Source organism: Petaurus breviceps, unplaced genomic scaffold (genome assembly GCF_028583685.1).
Source record: "Petaurus breviceps papuanus isolate PSGF00001 unplaced genomic scaffold, PetGlider_PUasm1.0 91133, whole genome shotgun sequence".
Classification (NCBI taxonomy): domain Eukaryota; kingdom Metazoa; phylum Chordata; class Mammalia; order Diprotodontia; family Petauridae; genus Petaurus; species Petaurus breviceps.
Window position 1 is genome coordinate 80664006 of NW_027187419.1, and position 17533 is coordinate 80681538.

A 17533-nucleotide genomic window follows, 5' to 3' on the forward strand; every position below is an offset into this window, starting at 1 on the left:
CTTCTTGTATCTGAATGTCAAATTTTCTATTCAGCTCTGGTTTTTTCAGCAAGAATGCTTGAAATTCCTGTATTCCACTGAATGACCATATTTTCCCCTGAAACAGGATACTCAGTTTTGCTGGGTAGGTGACTCTTGGTTTTAATCCCAGCTCCCTTGACCTCCGGAATATCACATTCCAGGCCCTTCGATCCCTCAGTGTAGAAGCTGCCAGATCCTGGGTTATCCTGATTGTGTTTCCACAATATTCAAATTGTTTCTTCCTGGCTGCTTGTAATATTCTCTCCTTAATCTGGGAATTCTGGAACCTGGCTATAATATTCCTAGGAGTTTTCTTTTTGGGATCTTTTTCAGGAGGTGGATTCTTTCAACCTCTATTTTGCCCTCTCATTCTAAAACATCAGGGCAGTTTTCTTTGAGAACTTCCTGGAGGATGCTTTCCAGGCTCTTACTTTGGTCATGGCTCTCAGGCAGTCCAATAATTTTTAAATTATCTCTCCTGGTTCTATTTTCCAGGTCAGTGGTTTTTCCCATGAGATATTTCACATTGCCTTTTATTCTTTCATTTGTTTGGATCTGTTTAACAGCATCTTGATTTCTCATAAAGTCATTAGCTTCCATTTGCTCCAATCTAATTCTGAAGCAATGATTCTCCTCAGTGAGCTTTTGAGATTCTTTTTCCATCTGGCAAATTCGACTTTTTAAGGCATTCTTCTCCTCATTGCCTTTCTGAGCCTCCTTTGCCATTTGAGTCAGTCTGTTTTTTAAGGTATTATTTTCTTCAGTCAGGCTGTTGACTCTCATTTCATAATTTTCTTGCATTGTTCTCATTTCTCTTCCCAATTTTTCCTCCACTTCTCTTATCTGCTTCTTAAGGTCCTCTATGGCCTGTAACCAGCTTGTATTTTCCTTTGAAGCTTTTGGTGCAGGAATTCTGACTTCACTGATTTCCTCCTGTTCCATGCCTTGCTCCTTCTTATCCCCAAAATAGGAATGTAATGTTGGAATCTTCTGCCTGCTTTGTTTCCTTTGCCTGCTCATTTTGCCACTCAATGATTTGACTTTTGGGCTTTTTGCCACAGTAGGACTCTGCCACCAGACAGGGGAGTTTTCGTCCCAAACGCTGGGGTTTTCTCAGCTGCCGGAGGTATTAGATGGGTGCCCTCTCTGAGGTCTCCACACGCTCTGGCAAGCTGGACACATACCCCAGGACCTCCACCCTAGACTGCAATCCAGATCCAAGCAGGTTAAAGCAAGAGCGATGATCCCTCAGACTGGTGCTTGGTCCCCCTACACTCTGCAGGCCAGGAGCTAAAGCCGCCACATGGCGCTGGCAGGCTGTGCCGGCGTCTCAGCGGTTTCTCGCCCCGGGGGTAAAAGCCATGCACTCCCACTTACTGGGTCCCAAAGTCCAGAATGCACTGGCCTCTCACCTTGTCCTTCACATCTATGTGTTGATAAATCTGGAAACGGCCACAGCTGCCACAGCTGCTGCTGATCTGGAGTCCCTCTGGCTGGCGGCTGGTCAGGCCCGCCCTGGGGCTAAAGCCTCGGTGTGGGGCTGGGCTCGGCTCCCAGAGCGCTGTGCTGGCCGATTCCTGCTGGCCTCCCAGGCTCTTCTCAGTGGGAGGTTAGCTTCTCTGTGTCATTTTGTGTGTTCTGCAGCTCCAAAGTTTGTTTAGAGTCCCCTTTTTACATGGATTGGGGAGGGTGGAAGCCGGAGCTGCGGGAGGGTCGTGCTTCTACTCCACCATCTTGGCTCCGCCCCCCATAAAATTCACATTTTAACAAAGCATTTGACAGAATCACTCATGATATACTTGTAGAAAAGATGGAGAAGTGTGGATTGAGTGAATGACAGGAATTTCTCATTGACTGAATGACTAGGCCCAAATACTTCTCAACCATCACTACTGGAGATGATGCAGTACTCTTTTAAAACTAATAACCTATATGAAACATAAGTAATATACTTATCAAATGTTCAGCTAAAAACTAAAAAAATCTGAGACAGCCTTGAAATAGGCATTTAATCCATGTGACAGGGACTTAGAGTTCTAATTCGAATGATTTGAAACTGAAAGGAAACTTCAAAATCATCTCATCCAACCCTCTCACTTTACAGGTAAAGAACCTGAGTTCTAGAGAATCAGAATTAATTGAGAAGAGATGCATTCAGGGAAGATGTGGAGTAAGTCAGAAATTGCCAGGCTCTCCTGATTTCCTCTATAAACAGAAAATTGCCATGAAATGAATGTAGAGCAGCAAAAATAAAGGGGTAAAGCAGTTGTTCTCCTAGGACATCTTGAGACAAACTAAGAGAAGACTCCAGGGGCTGAGGTTTGGTCTAAATGAAATATAAACACCTCTAGGCTGAATTCACTGAATCAACAAACAGTAGGCCTGGAGGGAAACAGACTAGACTTCAAGAAATTTCACCTCTGGAACTTTTACCTCACAAACTTTCATATAAAGAGCAACAAAGGCTGAAGGAGAGAAGACTGAAGGACCCTCTGTTGTTTCCAAAAGAAAAGTCAAGTGTTGCTGACCAGGTGTGATCCTGGGCTGTGGCTGTGGGTGAAGAAGAGTGAGTACATTCCCTCTAGGTGAGCACAGTACATTTTTGGGACAGTGTGGCTGAGGTAAGAAGAGAAGGTTATGACTTAGAGGAGGAGAGGAGTCCCTAAGGTTGAGCTCCTAGAAAGAATTCAAAAAATAACAGTAAGGAAGACTTGAGGCATAGAACAACATTACCCATAACTTGGGATTAAAACTTGATTATAATAATATTAAGCTGCTAAAAATAAAATGAGATAAATTAAAAATAAAAATGAGTAAGCAAAGGAAAAAGAACCTGACCATTGATAGTTGCTCTGGTGTAAAAGAAGATCTCAGTTCATCTTCAGAGGAAGATAGTGAGGTAAAAAAAAAACAAAACACCCCTACCTTAATTAGCAATGTCAAATGGTCATGAGATCAAAAAGGAATCTTGGAAGAACTTAAAAAAGAATTCAAAAATCAAATGAGAGAGATTGAGGAAAAATTACAGAAATAAATAAAAGTGATTCAAGAAAATTATGAAAAAAGTTAACCAACTAGGAAAAGAAATAACAAAAACATAAGGAGAAAATTAAGAGGAATTCAAATATCAAATAAGAACAAGGAAAAATTAGAAAATAAAAGCAATCCAAGAAAAGTATGAAAAGAAAATTAATGAATTAGAAAAAAAGATATAAAATCTTAAGGAAGAAAATAACTCCTTGAAAACTAGGATAGGGCAAGTAGAATCAAATGATTTAAGATATTGTAATAGTAATGTAATTGAAGATCCCCTTATATTGGCAAGCACTTAGCACCTTGTTTCAAGTGTGATTGTTATCAAGTATTATGATCCAGAACTTGTGATTCCCACAGTGGGAGGAACTTCATGTTGTTAACAGGAAGGGGAAAAACAGGGAGGAGCTAATACCTTATACAAGGAAAATCCGAAGCTGAGAGAGGCCAGAATTTCTCTCAGTGTGCTACTGATGGACTGAGGAGTGAATTGAGAGTTGAGAAGAACTGAGAAGAGAAATGAGAACTGAGAATTGAGGCAGAACTTTTTGGAGTAAGCTGCATGGAGGCTGAGAAGGAGAGACCCAGGCTGGAGAAAGTAATTTTGATTTTGAGAATGGAGCTGGAGAAAGTGATTTTGATTTTGAGAACAGAACTTGTGGTGGCAGAACTTCTTCTGAGAACCAGCTGTAACTTCGAGGAGAAAGAGATTTTGATAACAGAACTTGTGGTGGCTGAACTTCTTGGAGCAAGCTGGGTAGAGGAGGAGGAAAGGCCAGAAAGTGATTTTGATTTTGAGAATGGAGTTTCTCCTGAGCCTTTTCTTCTGGGAACTTCTGCTGAAAGCTTCTGAGAACCAGGCTGAGGAGTTACCATGAGCGAGAGAGGAGGATCACTGCTTGAGGAAACCTGTTCTGTTGTGAAGGCTTGGGAATGTGGGTGTGCACTGCATTAATCATTTGTACCAACTTCATGGTTACTGTGTGACTTTGAGTTTCAGGATCTGAGACTTGGTTTCCTGGCATTTGAATAAGGACATGAGTGGACTAGACACTGTGAGCTTCAATATGGAACAGGAACTGCATGGAGAGCTAGACAAGGAACTGGGAGCTATCTACCTTTGAACTCAGGTGGAAGAGGAACCATGGAAGCTGAGAGCCTGCCTTAAGTCAAAATGAAAAGCCCTCTCGTTGGGTATTTAATGCTGACTGATTAAATTGTAACTTACTTATGACCTAGGGGTGGATGGCCTTTGTACTTTTCACTAACCCTTAAGAGAGTACTGAGTAGTGACTGATGAAATTGTAACTTACTTGTGACCTAGGGGTGAATGGCCTTTGTACTTTCCACTAACCTTTAAGAGAGTACTGAATAGTGACTGATGATATTGTAACTTAATTGCACCCCATGGGTGGATGACTTTGACTTTTGTACTTTGTGATTGAATTAAGGATTTTGTTATTGACTGAATGAATATACTTTGCTTAAAACTATGTGACCACTTTGGTGAAAACTATGAGGCTATTTTAGTGATAAACTGAAACATTGTGAATGATGTACCTTGATTTTCTTTGAATGTTTTGTCTTATTTTGTTACTGAATAAACAGTTTACTATACTGTGTAATCAGAATCTTGAAATCTCTTCAAAACAGCAGTCCTCTGGAAAGCTGCCCCTGCTTGGCTTTACAGATATCAAGACATAACAAAACTAGAAAAAAGTAGAAGATAATCTGAAACATCTCATTAGGAAAACAAATGATCTAGAGAACAGATTAAGGAGAGACAATATAAGAATTATCAATCTAGCTAAAAGTTATGATTAAAATAATATGAATATAAAATTATAAGAAATTATTAAAGAAAATTACTCTGAAATTCTAGAACAAGAAGGTAAAATAGAAATAGAAAGAATCCTCTCATCACCCCATGAAAGACATAGTTGGTAGAAAACTTACAGAAATGTCATAGACATGTTTCAAAATCCCCAGGTTAAAGAGAAAATAGTGCAATAAGAGGAAAAAAAATCTTGGAAAAAAACCCAAGATTTCACAAGACCTAGCAGCTTCTACACCAAAAGACCATAGGTCTTAGAACATTATATTCTGAAGAGCAAAGGAGCTGAGTTTGCATGCAAGAAAAACTTATCCAGAAAAGCTGAGTGTAATACTAAATGGGGAACAAAAGGGTTTTGATGAATTGAAAATTTTTCAGATATTTGTAACAAAAAGACCAATCTCAATGGAAAATTTTACATAAAAAAAATCCAGAAAAATATAAGGAAATCATTAAGGACTAATTATAAGGCAATGGTTAAGGTCAAACTATTCCCTTATGATATATGAAAATAATATTAGCAATTATTAATTAGTAGTAGTAGTAGTAGTAACAGTATTCTTTTTTTTTTTTTTTTTGTAATTTTCTGTATTCAAAAGCTGCAGTCCTGAAGGGAAACAAAGGCCACCTCCAGCGACTGCTGTTGGAATGTAGCTGGCTCTGGGAGCTCAGGCAGGTGAAAGCATGTCTGGTAGCTGCTGAATGGCAGACTCAGTGCAGCGGTAAACAGAGCTGAGGAGGTGGTGGCCAGGTGCCCGGGGCTGCTCGGAGTAGAGAGGACCAGGGAATCTCAGTGGGGCCCTCCCTCTCCCCCAGGGCCAGGCTCCTGGTCTTGTGGTCCCAAAAGTTGCTAGGTGAGCAGAATATGAACAGGGGAAGGGCAGAGAGAGAGGACAGACAGACCCAAAGTGAGGCCAATGTGCTGAGACAATGAACATGGAGGCTGGAGATGGGAAACAAGGGGAGGGTGGCTAATGGGCTACCAGGCTGCCTCAGAGCTTGTGGGGATTTACCCACTTGTAGGTGCCCTCGTACTGGAAGCCCACTCTCTTCATCAGTTTGTCTGCTTTGGGAGGGCCTCGGCTGCCACAGACATAGGTAATAGGCTAGGTCTTCTCCCTCTCGATGTGGTGCAGTAAGGGTGTAAAGATCCTCCAGGCTTCCCGGAGCTCATCACTGCACACAAAGTGCATCTGGTTCCCACAGAAGACTTCCAGGATAAGGCATTCATAAGCATCGGGCAGCTTCACGTCTTTGTATCTGTTGCCATAGGTCAGGTCCATCTCAGACTCTTCGGGGTTGAAGAACATCCCTGGCTTCTTGGTCATCATCTTGGTGTAGACAGCCTCATTGGGCTGCACTCGAATCACCAGCTCATTCCGCTTACACTGGAGCTGGAAGATGTCACCAGCCACATCCTGGAACTATAGCAGCACCTCTGCTTTGCATTCATTCAGGGCCTTCCCACAGCAGAGGATAAAGGGGACCCCGTCCCATCTTTCATTTTCCACATAGAGGACCACTGCAGCAAAGGTGGCAGTGGTAGAACCCTGGGGCACTGTGTTATCATTCAGATAGCCTTTGGTGGCTTCTCCTTCTTCATCTGGGTTCCCCACATACTGGCCCAAGACCACATCAGTCGCTCTCACCTCTGAGATACACTTGAGGACCTTCACCTTTTCATCCCAGACATCATCAGAGTTGGTGGAGGCAGGCTTTTCCATAGCCACTAAGCAAAGCATCTGTAAGAGGTGATTCTGCATGATGTCTCAAATGATCCCAAACTCATCAAAATAACCCCCTCGGCCAAGGGTGCCAAAGGGCTCCTTGAAGGTCAGGATGACACAGGCAATGTTGTCTCGGTTCCAGACTGGTCCAAAGATCCTATTACCAAATCTCAGCACCATGAGGTTCTGTACCATCTCCTTGCCCAGGTAGTGATCAATCCGGTAGATTTGGTCCTCTTGGAAGCGTGAGGAAATGTGGTTTGACAGCTTGTCAGAGCTCTGAAGATCCTTTCCAAAAGGCTTCTCCACAATGACCGGGTTCCAGCCTACCTGGCTCATGCAAGTCTCTTTGATGTTCTTAGTGACAGCTTCATAGACAGTGGGTGGCAAGGCTAGGTAGAAGAGGCGGTTGGCCTGTTACCCATGATGCAGGGAGTTCATGTGGGCATTGAGACGCTGAAAGGAGGCTGGTTCATCATACTGGCCAGCCACGTAGGAATTTCGAGAGAAGAACTCCTCTAGCCTTGGCTTCTCTTCTGGAGTGGTCTTAAAATAGGGTTCACTTTGCTTTCGGATGTCATCCACAGTGAGGTTTGAGCGAGCATAGCCCATGAGGAAGGTATCTTCGGGGAGGAGCCTGTCACGGAACAGCCACCAGATTGTAGGGTAGATTTTCTTCTTTGCTAAGTCACCCGAGGCTCCCATAATGATGAATATGTGTGTGTCTGATTGGTGGAAGGCATCGCCTTGGTACAGCTCTTCCCGGAGAATCCCACACACTTGGGTAGGGCTCAAGGCCACTTGCCCCGCCATGCTGTTATCAGTGTTTGCCTCTGGATCCTGGATCAGCGGCTGAGCCGGCAGAAGAAAGGCAACGACCGGGCCAGCGGTTGTACATGGGTTAATGCCTCATCTGCTTCTCCTAGTCTCCTCTTGATTCCTTGTTTCTGGGTGCTGGACTCGGGGAGGGGGGCCTGGTAAAGTGGTCAGGTGCATTTAAGGTGACAGAAGAGATCATTCCAAAAATAGGTGGAAGTAGATGCTCTAGAAGGTAGCCAAGGGCATGAGATTTCTTCCTACAACATATTGGGCCCCTGGGGGCGGGAAACGCGGGGTAAATTCCAACCCCCCCCCCCCCCAGCCTTCAGTCCTCGTTCCGGGTAGGGGGGGGTGGAGAAATCCAGAGGAGGGGCGAATCCGACAGTAACAGTATTCTTAAAACTGTTAGCATTACTATGGTAGTTTCAAAGAAAGGTTTGGGCTGAGTTGTATACAATGAGGTGATTCTAAAAAACAAAATTGGGTAGGAAAAGGTTAAAAGGAGCAATTTTCTCATGAAAATGAGGCATGAAAGGAAGAACTTACATAAAGTAATTAGGTGGTGGTGGAGGACTTGTAATATTGGAATTTAACTCTCATATGGGTTGATGAAGAAACAGTATTTACATGTGAACAGGTTTACAAGTCTTCTGAACTTCTAGAGAGGTGAGAAAACTGGGGGATAGGGTAGGGAAAGGACTTTTAGAAGTGTTTATAGATTAAGATTAGGAGGGTGTGTTGAATACATAAGGGAGGGACTTTTAGTGGAGTGGATAAAATAAAAAATTAAAGGGTAAGGGGAGAAAATAAGGTAACTGGGATAGGATAAAAAGAGGCTCTCAGAAGGAAAGTAGAGAGTAAAACTAAGATGGAGGAAAATTCACAAATAGTAATTATAACTCTGAATGTGAATTGGAAAAGATAATAACAAAATTCATTTGGAAAACAAAGTCAAAAATACAAAATGAAATAATGAAAACAAGTGTAAAGGAACGAGGTTTAGGAGTGGATTCACCACAGGATGGAGGATTTGTTGGAGCACCTAGCTAAAGAGACAAACACAGTGCCTGCAGCAGTGACAGCAGCCACTCCTGGGGCTATCAACCCACAGCCTAGATGTTTAAAAATCACCTACCTGAACTTCCTGGAGCAAAGATGGCAGAGTAAACCCTAGCTGTTGTCATCCCCCACTCTGACCCTGAAAACCCAAAGAATATTGCCCCAGGGTAAAATCCTGAAATAATGAAACTAGTGTCAGGCTTGGGAGTCTTAGAGGAAGGGTGTGGCCAAGGCTAGCCTGAAATGAAGGTTGGGAGGAGTCTCAACAAGCTCCATCTCAGCTGACCTGGGGAGATCCAAATGCCCAGTGAGGTGGAGCCAGCAAACCTTAAGACCAGAAACACAGGTGTGCCTTAGGAAAGAGGTTTAGCTATACCAGATCTTAAAATGTATTATAAGGTAGTAATCATCAAAACTATCTGGTACTAGCTAAGATACAGAAAGGTAGATCAATGTAATAGAGTAGACATACAATTCACAGCAACAAATAAACATAAGAGTCTTGTATTTGACAAGTTCAAAGACTTAAAATTTTGTGATAAGAATTCATTATTTGGTAAAAATGAAAAATTATTGCGAAAACTGCAAAGTAATACAGCAGAAACTGGGCACTGAATAATATTTTACACAATTTACTAAGATACAGTCAAAATGCCTACGTGACCAAGAAATAAATATTTTACAAGAAAATTAGAACACACAACATATTACTTATCAAACTCATCAATAGGCAAACAATTTACGAATAAACAAGATAGAGAGCAAAGTTATGTGTAAAATGGGTAATTTTGATTATATTAAATTAAAAAGGTTTTGCACCAATAAAACAAATGTATCCAATATTAGAAGGGAATCAGAATATTGGAGTGGGAGGGCCCATCAATTGGGGAATGGCAGAACAAATTGTGGTATATAATTGTGATGGAATACTACTACACTATAAGAAATGATGGCCTCAGTGATTCTAGAAAAACTTGGAAAGACCTGCACAAAATAATGAAGATAAAAATGAGCAAAACAAAGGAACATTGTATATATTTATATATATATATAAATAATAACAACTATATGGTTTTAAGAATGACTGAGTGAATAACATATTTTGACTATTATAAATAGCCAAATAAAATATAAAGGACATGTGAAGAAAGATGCTAGTCCAGAGAAAGAACTGATAAATAGATGTATAGAATAATTCTACATATATATGCATGTACATATGTGTGTGGATATATGTATACATACACACATGCACACACACATATACACTAACAGCTATTTGTTTCTAATAATTGCTATCTCTAGGGCTAGGGGCATGTAACATCAATGTGATATTCGCAGTGCCCATGGCAGCTATGAATATCCTGATGTAGCTGTGAATCACAACATGTAACAGGCTCTCCTCATGGAGGACAGAACCAAAGCATTTATTCAAATACCAGAAAACTGAATCCCAAAACCAGAAAGCCAAATTCATCACAGTAACCATGAAGTTGGTACACGTAACTAATGCAGCGAAAACCAACATTCCCAAGCCTTCCCAAACCTTCCCTGTCAGGCCTTCAAAACAAAATGCTTCCTTAAGCAAGGATGCCCCTCTCTCACTCACACTAGCTGCTCAGCTCCACACTACTTGCTCCCAGCAGTTCTGGCTCCGTCTCAGCTTGTGCCCAGCTTTTTGTTCTGCTCATTATCGCCTCCCTGTTCCACCCCTACCTGTTGCATCAGCAAGTTCCTTCACTATGGGATCAACAAGTTTTGTTTCTTAACAAAGGCTTGATATAATCAAAGGCAAGGCTCAACTTGAAACAAGCACTAAGTACTTGTTTGCTTGCCATTAGAAGGGGCAGGGAAGATCTTCAAATCCCCATTACCATTACAGGATAGGAGAGGGAAGAAAAAAGAAATTTAAATGATAATTTAGTTGTATATTTGAAATGAAAAGCAAGTTCTGCATAGCATATTTGTAGTTTCATTTGCAAACATCTTTTTATTGTACTATGTTATAGAAATGCTTGCTTTATTCCATAAATTAAAAATATTTTTAAAGAAAGGAAAAACATCTGTATTTTTAAAAAGGGTAACAGAAAAAAATGCTACACTAACAAAATATCCAAACTAAAAATCCAAGCCTGGGTGATAGGAGGTTAAAATGGAAAACCAAAACAAAATTTAAATGTCTGAAACCTGAGGGAAAATCTAAGCAAAGATTAAGGCTGAAGGTATGGAGTAAAGAGGACCATCCCTGAAGCAAAACTCTTCTTAGAGTGAAATATGTTGAATAGAAACTGGCATCCAAGTGAAAGATCTATCATAGGCTTGACCATTTCAAAAATTATAATTTCTTGAGAATTTTTAGATAACAAGATAAGATGGTTGGATGCAGGTAAGTTGAGGACAAAAAGGGAAGTTACAAACTGGGTGGCTGAGGTGTTCTATATGGAAATCAGGAAGTTCATCAAGGTAAACAGCAAAATGATTTTTTTTAATATATCTTTGAAGTGTCAGCCTCTCACAACAATGGCATATATTACCTGGCCCTGTTTTGCTATGTCATTGTAGTCAAAGTGACAAAATCTCCATATTCCCCAACTGCCTATTGGGTAATCCAGCTCTCACCATGTCATTTAACTGTTGATTGACAGAACTAAGGTAGGTAATTGTGTGTGTGTGTGTGTGTGTGTGTGTGTGTTAAGACTTAGTGGGAACAGCTGATAGCTAAATTAAAATAGTTCAAAGGCTACCATTGTCAAACTGTCTAGTAAACTGACTGCCAGGATGTTATAACCTCTGACAAAGGCACACCAAGAAAATAGGGAAGAACTTAGTTGTTAGCAAAGGTCCAAGTATTGATGACACTCTAACATGGTATCAACAGTGCCTGATTCATGGTGACATGGTCTGCTTTTTTAAAATCTCCAAAAACTATAAGGTAGACTGCAAGAAACTCCCCAGAGCCACAGACAGTGCAAGGAAACACACACACACACACACACACACACACACACATACACACAAACACACAGAAACACACTCAAATGGATGGAAAGGCACCTAGAAAACAAGGTTCCACAGTGCTGCACTTCTCTGACACAAAATTTCTCTCCTTCCTGTCAATACAATCAGCTCTTTGGTATAAGAGTCAGTTTAAAGAAACTGTTTTACAGATAACAAACAGGAGGCACCAGAGTTTTTGGACCCCTACCTTCCAATAGGTTCACTCTCGATCTGGTCAGATAGTCAGCAGACACCTTCAGATGAATTAATTATCAGTTTTATTCTAGTCTAGTCTTCTCAAAGGGTCACCGATATTGGGAGCACTAACTACTACACCATTCCCTAATCACCCTTCTCGAAGGGAACTGGAAGAAGAGGGGGCAACTACCCCTACTTCTCAGTGGGGTCAATAAAAAAAAGGCACAGCTTGTGAACTCCCCTAAATTCCCTCAAACTTCAATTGGGACTGGTTGAGGCAGGTACATGCATTCCTCTATGCATTATCCATAGTTTACACACTCACTGACCAGTGCCTACTTGCTTTATAGGTGTAATGGGAATGCAAATTTGGAAGATCTTCCCTGCCTCTAGGCTAAAGTGGACCTGGAGCCTGGGGTGGGAGGCTTGTTTTTCAATAGATACTTCTTGATTGGCCAGTGGGTCCAAAAGGTTGTTACATTCTCTGAGCCAGGAGAAGGCTATATAAACCCTGATGTGTAGCTTTGTTTTGGGGGCTCACTTTGAGAAGTGTTCTGTGATTTGATCTGTATTCTGGGAAGCCATTGTCCAGGGCCCCCCCGGCTTTGAAAAACCCAGATGTGGAAACCCAGATGTTGACTGGGTATGAATGTAATGGTTGGACAGTTTGGAAATCTGTCTACTTGATCTGTTTCTGTCTTGATAATTCTGCTTGTATACTTTGAAGTTCGGGGTGCTGACCTTTTCCCCTGAACAAGGTAAACGATATATGTCTGACTGATTAAAGTAAGCTTGTTAACCCATTTTGAGTTGCTTTCCTTTAACAAAGCAGATCCAAGAAACTGTATGGGCAGCAAACCCTGAGGACGTGCTTGGGGTGCTTGCTGCTACAATAGGGCAACAGACAAAGAAGGCATCTTGCCAACATTAAGCTCACAAGTTAATTTTTGCAATATTGTCATTCTGTGCAAGCATAATAAATATTGATTATGTCACCCCCATATCTCACAGCACAGCCTCAGTACGACTGCCTATCACTATGATTCTAGGAACCTCTATCTAGGATCATTGGGGCTACTCTGGGAGTTATTATCTAACACCTGGAAACTAGAGCCATGGATCCTGAGAAACTGAACTCTACAAAGGATAACAAAATCATCGACTACCAGCAATCTCAAAGTGAGAGAAGTGCTACTGCCTTTGTTAGAATCAGAGGCAGCAAAGGCTGCTTCCTTCCATCTCCACCCACCTTTCACTCAGCTGTCAAAAGTGACATCCTACAGCTCTGGTTTGTTGGTATCGCCCCACCACTCAGTAAACTGATGACTCACTATTACTTCCAGAACCAAATATAAAATCCTGTTTGGCACTGAAAACCCTTTACAACCCAGTTTTTCTTACTCTTTACTCCTTTCTGAGCCCTCAGTGATCCAGGGACACTTTCTCTTCATATATAACATTGCATATCCCAACTGACTATGCCTCAGCACCGACTGTCTGGGTCCCCATGCCTGAATAGCTCTGACCCTTCACCTCTGCTCCTCAGTTTCACTGGCTTCCTTTATGAAAACTCAGATCCTACCTTCTGAAGGAGACCTTTCTCAGTTCCTCCCTCCTTCTTCCCAACTATTTCCCCTCTGAAATTACCTTCTACCTCTTCTTTATATATCTTGTGTGTACATAGTTATTTGCACATTATCTTCCTCATTAGAATGTTAGCTCTGTGAGGACAGGAACAGTATTTTTGTTTTTGTATTTCCAGTTCTCAGAACTTAGGAACCTTTAGTAAGTGTTGACAGCCTGAGTGCCCCATAGAACAATTACCTTGCCTTCCGGATGAACTTTTCTGGTTCCAGAAGCTTTTTGATGGCCCCTGTAAATTATTTTTAACTAATTCTGGATAGATCTGTTTGCATGCAGATTGTTTCTGTGCCATAAAACGTGAGTCGCTGGAGGTCAACAATATTTTCATTTTTAAACTTTTATCTCCAACACTGAGTATAATAACGACTGGGATGCAACAGGCCCTTAAAAATTCTCATTGATTTGGGTTAGTAAATTATATAGAAGAGAAATTAGACTAATTTTATGTGACAAAATAAGGGAGAAATGAATTAAATTTAAAAGAGGAGTAAGATAAGATTGATTTTGACTCAATAAAACAACATTATAAAGGGACAGATTTAGTTTAATATTTGGGAAGAACTTAACTAAAGTAATGAAAAATGGAAAGGGCTACCTTGTGAGACAGTGAGGATTTTATAGAGGGATTTCATACCAAAGACAAGAACTGAATTAGACACCTTCAAAAATTCCTTCCAATTTTAGGATTCTTGGATTCTATAGAAGATAAGCCTTCTACATATGCATGGACCCTGCAAGAGAATCTCCAAGGAATGCATGCCACACAAGGAAACACACAGAGGCACACAAAAGAAAAGTCACATAGCCTTCCTTGGAAGCTATGAACTTAGTCTCAGGTTACACATTTCACTTTTCTGACATTTTTCTCAAATTTGTCTTCAGTGTTACTTTGAATTAACTTCATCTACCTAGAAATGGAGAAAGGACATGAAAGAGCATAGAGTCTGATTTTCCCCAGGTCTTCCCATATATTGGTGGGGTACTGAGCCCTGATATCCTTTACAAACAACTCTAATTGTATACTATGATAGAGACTTACTTTCTCACAATGGCACATCAGAAAAAAAAAAATATTTCCAACCCTAAATCTTCTTTATACTACAGTTATCCTTTACCTTCAGAATGATTAAGAAGCATAAAGAAGAAGCTCCATCCAACTAGGAGGCACAGTGGATAGAGTTCTGGGCATGGAATCATGAAGATTAAGCGATGAGACCCTGGGTAGATAACTTAGCCTCTGTTTGCCTGTTTTCTCAAATGTAAAATGGGGATAATCACAGCATCTACCTGCCAAGGTTGGTGTAAGAATTAAATGAAATAATATTTGTAAGGCCCTTAACATAGTACCTGGTACATAGTAGACACTATATAAAGGCTATCTATGATTATTATGGGCAGCTAGATGGTACAGTGGATAGAGTGCTGGGCTTGGAGTCATGAGGATCTGAATTCAAATCCAGCTTTAAATACTTATTAGCTGTGTAACCCTGGGCCAGTCACTTAATCCTGTTTGTCTCAGTTTCCTCATCTATAAAATGAGATAGAGAAGGAAAGGGCAAACTACTTCAGGATCTTTGCCAAGAAAACCCCAAATGGGGTCACAAAGAGTTGGAAATGAGTAAAGCAACTGAAAAATGAAATAACTGTTGTTATTAATAATAATAATAATAATAGGTTCCCATACTAGTCTTCCCTCCATCACAGAATAATCTAGACTACTACTTCATGCTTTTCTTTCAAATTTTCATCAATCAACAAACATCTGTCAAGTATCTTCTCTGTGCCAGACACAGCGGATAAAAATGCAAAGTTTAAAACAATCCCTATCCTCAAGTAGCTTACACTATAATAAATTTCATTTAAGTTTACTATGACTCCAGTACTAGATAAAACAATGAAGGTCTTCAAGAGTAGCAGTCTACAAATATTTTTGATGGGCACTCCATCAGTAAAAACTTTTTGAGTATGTGCCCCTAATAGATGTATATGGGAATAGTATTTACCTAAACTATTGTATTAAAATATGCATGTTGCAAACCATACACAAAATTAAAATTAAAATATACTATGATATAAATACTTTAAAATAGTTGTCATTTTGTTAACAGTACAAAAACCTTTTTTTTCGTCTCAAAATTTTAACCCCCTTACTATCAGTCTCCTATCTCTTTACACAGACTATCCCCCAGACCTGAAATATGCACTGTCACCTTTACCTCCTAGTTTTCTTCAAAGCTCAGCTCACATATCACTATGGGTGTGATAGTGATTCTTAGTCACTTGAGTTTCTAGAACCTTCCCCAAAATTACCATGTTTCTAATTTTGCATATTAAAATAGTGGCTTATCATTTATTAATATTGTTTGAAACTAGCTTTATGAGTACTATAGAGGTCAGCTGACCTCAGAGACCCTATAGTCTCTCTCTCCGTGTCTCTGTCTGTCTCTGTCCCTCTTTCTCTGCCAGATATTCATATATAATATAAAATACATATATACACATGCATATGCACATACATATACATATTTTTATCTATATATAAATGTACATGTTTCTACTATCTTGCCAGTAAGCTCCCCCAACATCAAGAACTCTCACTTTTTTCTCTATGTCTCCAGCATCTAGTACAGTTCTTGGCATATAGTAGGTCCTCGTGGAATAATTGATTTTCATCTCTCACCAGATCTCTAGTTCTTGACTTCTCTATTCCTACCTCCTATCACCTTAAAACCCTATTCTCACTGAAGTCCTGACCTTGTCTTCAGCCTCTCAGTCTCTGCTGCCATGTCCATCTCTATCACTATCTCTCACACAGTTTGACTCACCCCTCTCCCTCACCTGACCAATTTCATTGGACTGTTGCCCTTCTACTACCTCAGACTCTTTTCTAATTCTTTATTTGTCTTAGCAATTAAAGTTACATTCTGTCCATTAAAGGGAGGGCAAGAGGAGCTAATGTTTTCCCTGAAGCCCCCAGATAGAGTGACCCCCCTGTATCAGCAATGCCATATTCACAATGCCTATAGAGATTACAAATATGCTGATATAATTATCCATCACAAAATACGTCAGGTTTGCCATTTGGGGAAATAAACTAGAAAATTTATTAAGATACCAAAAGACTGAGTCCCAAAACCAGAAAGTGAAAGCCATCAGAGTAGTTATGATATTGGCACAGGTAGATAAAGTAGAAAGCACCCACATTTTCAAGCCTTTAAAACAGAACAGGCTACCTCAGGCAAAGGTCCTCCTCTCCCCACTCACAGCAACCACCCAGCGTCCTGGAAAGCGGGCTCCCAGCAGCTCCGACCCCTGGCAGTCCTTAGCAGAAAGTCCTGCTCCCAGCAGCTCCGGCTGCTGGCAGTGCTCAGCAGGTCCTAACTCAAAAAAAAAAAAAAAAAAAAAGGCAACCGCCACCAACAGCCAACCGCAGGACCGTTAGCTCGGCTTTTCACTTTCTCTTGCTCTGCTATGTCAGCACGTCCATGGGGCATGGGAGATCTTTAAATCCCATAACCCTTACATCCCCCCAAAAATAATAATAATCATTAATAATAACAACAATGACTAGCATTTATATAGTGCTTTTTGCAAAGTACTTTACAAATATTTTATGTATACAAAAATCCTGGGAGGTAGATTCTATTAATATTCCTATTTTATATATAAGGAAACAAACAGAGAAAAGTTAGGTGATTTGCCAGGGTCATACAGCTAATAAATATCTGGTGCCACATAAATTCAGGACCCCTTGTTTTGATGACTCAGTGAAACTCTGCCTCAGTTAAATCCAAATTATGTGGCAATCAAAAGACATCACTCATATACCATTATACCATTTTTACCTACCTTGAAGTCCTGTGATGACAGACAAGTGACAAAGGATTACGTGTAGATAAAACTGGGAGCTATACTCAAAAATTTTCACATAGGTGGCCCAGGCCATAGTGTCATCTTCTCTCTGGATTGAAGCAGCAGCAGAATTTGCAGCCCCTTTGGTATCTGAGAGATCTATTTTAAGGACCACATTGCTCACCTCCTGGCATAAAGAAGGGGCTAGAAAAGGTATCCTAAAAATTATCTGCTTCTCCTAATGGAATCTTGGCCTGCTTACCAAGGTAGATGGGAATCCTATCCTGCAGCTGAAACAAACAAACAAAATGTACATAAACTTTTGTGAAGATGATTCCACTCACCATTG

The 17533-nt window shown here is 40.6% G+C and overlaps 1 long non-coding RNA gene and 1 pseudogene across 1 annotated transcript in view; both read right to left on the reverse strand.

The window, feature by feature from the left end:
* LOC138155422 (uncharacterized) overlaps positions 1–17533 on the reverse strand; it is a 92507-nt gene that overhangs the window by 33920 nt on the left and 41054 nt on the right. The gene's annotated exons all lie outside the window — the stretch shown is intronic.
* The window catches only part of LOC138155421 (glucose-6-phosphate 1-dehydrogenase-like), a 79886-nt pseudogene continuing 67320 nt past the window's right edge, over positions 4968–17533 (reverse strand).